We start from the raw sequence: 4350 nt of genomic DNA, 5'->3' as shown, positions 1-4350 counted from the left end.
TAAGACTCAAGCGCTGGTTTCGCCTCAAGCGCACGACATCCCAGCCGATCATAGTGATGTGATTCATCTCCAGCTCTGCCCCAATCAATCGTTCGGGTTGTAGAAGCGCGTCAACGGGCACTGAAGTCAGACGGTTATGAGACAATCGCAGGTGTTTAAGCTGACGTAGGCCTCGGAACGCATATTGGGATACGGTGGAAATCCTGTTCTTCTCCAGGATCAGAACAATTAAATTCACGAGCCCGAGGAAAGTATCCGATTCTGAGGGTAGATAGAAGATGCATATGGCTCGTGAATGGAGGGAAATACTAGATTCTTAGGTAGGCGTTGTGAAGTTTATATGACAACTATTTTTTTAGTTAGGTGGTTAACTTATGATACAGTGTAACTACTCATATATCTACATCCGGATTCCTTTAAAACATGAATATACTAACCACATTTGATATCATATCAAATACAACCCATTGCGTCAAACAAACAAAAAATATAATTTCAATAACTCTGAGCAATGTTTGCCGTACACCTTCGGAAGAAACAAGCTCTCACAAGTCTCATGCTATGATTTGTACTTTTTCACAAATAAAGTAAATTCAGCAAGTCAATGTCCCCTAATATATATTAGGGGACATTGACTTGCTGAATTTACTTTATTTGACCATTTTTACTATGGCAAGGTACAACACTGCAAAATGAAATGCCCTTCAGACTTACCTAGCCGGGAGATGCGGTTGTCAGCAAGAAAAAGATGGCATAAGTCTTTTATGCCGTAGAAAGCCCTTGTCTGTATAGCGGAAACATTCGACTTGCGGATGCTCAGATGTTGGAGACGCTCGATGCGAAGGTGATGAAAAGACTGCTCAAGGAGTGTCGAAGAAGAGAGATGTTCGATGAAGACTGATTGGGTCTCTCTTGGGAAATCGGTTGGTATGGCGTCAAGACATACGGGAAAGACGTATGTTCCTCCGTGCCCAACCCAGCTACAATTAGACACTTTCCCATTTGGATTGGGGCAGCGACAAGAAAAGGCCACTCTAGTATTATAAAAACAGTCGTCTGGGCATCGTTGGGCCGCTTCTGGCACGAGAAGTAGGTGATTGGAGACAAGAAGGAGCCAGACCAGTGCCTTCCGTCCAACCATCTTGGCGCTGTGTCTTGCTTCTGGATCTCAAGATGAGATGCATGAAAATCAAACTTCCTGTTTACTTCCCCCAAGGGTACATTTTATGTGATGGATAAGTCTCACGACCTGTTTCACGCACTGATATCAATATTAATAAAGTTCGAACTTTGAACCCGCTGTCTGATCTGTATGGAAATTCAAACCGTAAAGGTGACACACCCAGGGCGTGGCTTACTGAAAAGCCTTCTCGCTGATAGTGTTTTTAGATCAGATTTTGTACAACTCGCTCCGTATTCAGTACCATTAGCAATAGTCAACCGTTTTCTCAATAGTAGGAGAAGAAACGTAGATTGAAACATGAAACATGACCCAAATTCCATTTAACATACATCGAGGCTTCCATCCAAAACATGCCTGTGGACACATGCCAGACCAGGAGTAACAAGACCAGTGCCTTCCTTTGCAGCATCTTATTTAATGATGGCATGTAGGGTAGAGGTAGTCCCATAGCCTTTTAAGGTCGCAGGGGCATGTTATACACTGTCGTGAACGTCGTATTGGAAGGTAAAGGCCAACCCTTTACCCCTACCACCCTTTACCTCCCCAACCGAAGTGAGCTTGTACCCATGTTCCACCTGGGTTGAGTGAGTTAGGTCGTTAATTGCATTTTTTTTTCAAATTGCACAAGATCGGTGAAAGAATTTGAGCCCATGACCTCTGGGCAAAACATTCTTAAGTTATTCCACGCGACACTACATGTGCTTTGCTGAATTTCTTCCTGCGTCATTTCATTATCTGAATGGGCCTTCTGTGCTTTGCTATGGATATGTATTGGTGAGAGTGATACAACTGCCATTATGAGTTTCATATGTTATAATGAATTAGTCTGAGTTTGACTAAGTGATCATTGCCATCACAGTGATTGGGGTCAAAGGGTCTGGGGTCACAGTGATTGGGGTATAAAGGTCCGTGAATAACTTGCATTAAGTGTTACTACATACTATAAGTTCCCTATATACCGTACGGGAAGGTGTTGATACTTTTCAGGTGGTATCTAATGATCACCGCACTTGCGTCACGCTTGCGTCACTGCGGGGTTCGTTCACTGCAGCACTGTTGTTACTTTCTCCGATTTTTTTTATAATTTAGGTATTGTGTAATACGTAAAAGTATGACTTAGAAGACAGCAAAATACACAAAACGTAAGAAAATTCGTTCTATATCTCTGAAATTCTTTGAGTATCTTTCGAACCCCTCAGTGACGCAAACGTGACGCAAGTGCAGTGAGATACCACCTTAGACATCTTGTTCGTCCATCAGCATCGACATTAACCAAAGACATCACCATCGACTTTTGGATGTAAATAAACAGTAAAGATATCACTATTGTGGCCAAAGAAGCAATGGTAATCTATACTAAGACAATACGTTTCGGCCCATGCTTGTTTTTATCAATAACTACCTACGATGATTCTATATATGAAAGGTACAGTCCCGACAGTGGCACCATATGCATGTAGATTGAATTGCTTCAGTACTTGATATGTGGGACGCGTACAGAAAATTCAGGTCCAGATCAGGCTTAGGTACAGAGGATCGGGTCCATGTCCGGACCTGAACATAGACCTGATTCAGTATGTGAAAACATGTGAGTGACGATACTCAAAACAATGGTCCATTTTGCTACAAAGAAATCTGTTTTGTGGAGTATTTGACTCCCACTGGCGTTCCAAAATCCCACAAGGCTAACTGCCTATGTACGATTGACTGTAAAACTTGGTAGAAATGACTAGATTCTAGACGGATTGATTACATCGATCTACGAAAAGGGTATATGTTGACTAGCGGGAGGTATAAAATATACTGGCTTCATTAATATTGATAGCAGTACGTAGAACAGGTCATCAGACATATCCATTACATCAATGTATCCTTGGGGGGGGGGGGGGGGAGTTTGATTTTCATGCATCTCATCATGAGGTCCAGAAGAAAGGCACAGCACCAAGATGGTTGGACGGAAGGCACTGGTCTGGCTCCTTCTTGCCTCCAATCACCTAGTCCTTCTGGTGCCAGAAGCGGCCCAACGATGCCCAGACGACTGTTTTACTAGAGTGGCCTTTTCTTGTCGCTGTCCCAATCCAAATGGGAAGGGTTCTCCCTGTAGCTGGGTTGGGCATGGAGGAACATACGTCTTTCCCGTATGTCTTGACGCCATACCAACAGACTTCCCAACAGGAACACAATCAGTCATGATCGAACATCTCTCTTCTTCGACGCTCTTTGAGCAATCGTTCTATCACCTTCGCATCGGACGTCTGGAAACTCTAAGCATCCGACAGTCGAATGTCTCAGCTTTACAGCCAAGGGCTTTCTGTGGTCTACAACACTTAAGTCATCTTTACCTTCCTGACAACCGCATCTCCCGGCTAGGTAAGTCAGAAGGACATTTCATTTTGCAGTGTTGTACCCTGCTATAGTAATTTTCCAAGTCAAGACATCTTTAGCAAGTCAAGATCCCCTAACACATGACGTTGTAAAGTACAAACCATAGCATGAGATTTGTAGTTTAGAGTTCGTTTGTTCGGAAGGTGTATCAAGACACGGCAAATGTTGCTCAAAGTTATTGGTGTTAGATTAATGAAATGGATTGTATTTAGGTTGATATCAAAGCTGATGAGTAAATTCATGTTTTAAAGGCATCTGGATGTAGTTATATCAGTAGTCATACGGTATGATAAGGTGTATAAAACTCAACACCACCTACCTGATTATAAAAGTCAAGTACAATGTCTAGAATTCCATTATGTCAACTAATTATTTCTATGCCATAGTCGAAACACTACGATTGCGGCTTTTGTTGTTGTACTACTATCTTATCAACATTGTATTTCCTCTGTGTATTCGACGGCGGCCCACTTATATCTAAGTCATTTTTCATAATACATATCTTGACTATAATAATAATAATAATCATCATCATCATCATCATCATCCCATAGCTTTTTAGTCAGCAGTAGGCTGATTTATCATCAAGCAAAACTTGTTATGCTGTCTCACTAGTCATTGCAGTCCCCTAGCGGCTCCTATCTCCTCTCCGGGGCATGGTTGGTGAAAATGAATCTGCTTAAAATACAAATTTTATAATCAAGTTCCACAGTATCATTGGGTGTCCTATAAACCTCACACCGGCTACCTAAGAATCTAGTATTTCTCACCATTCACGAGCC

Source organism: Branchiostoma floridae, chromosome 3 (assembly GCF_000003815.2).
Source record: "Branchiostoma floridae strain S238N-H82 chromosome 3, Bfl_VNyyK, whole genome shotgun sequence".
Classification (NCBI taxonomy): Eukaryota; Metazoa; Chordata; class Leptocardii; order Amphioxiformes; family Branchiostomatidae; genus Branchiostoma; species Branchiostoma floridae.
This window is presented reverse-complemented; position numbering follows the sequence as displayed.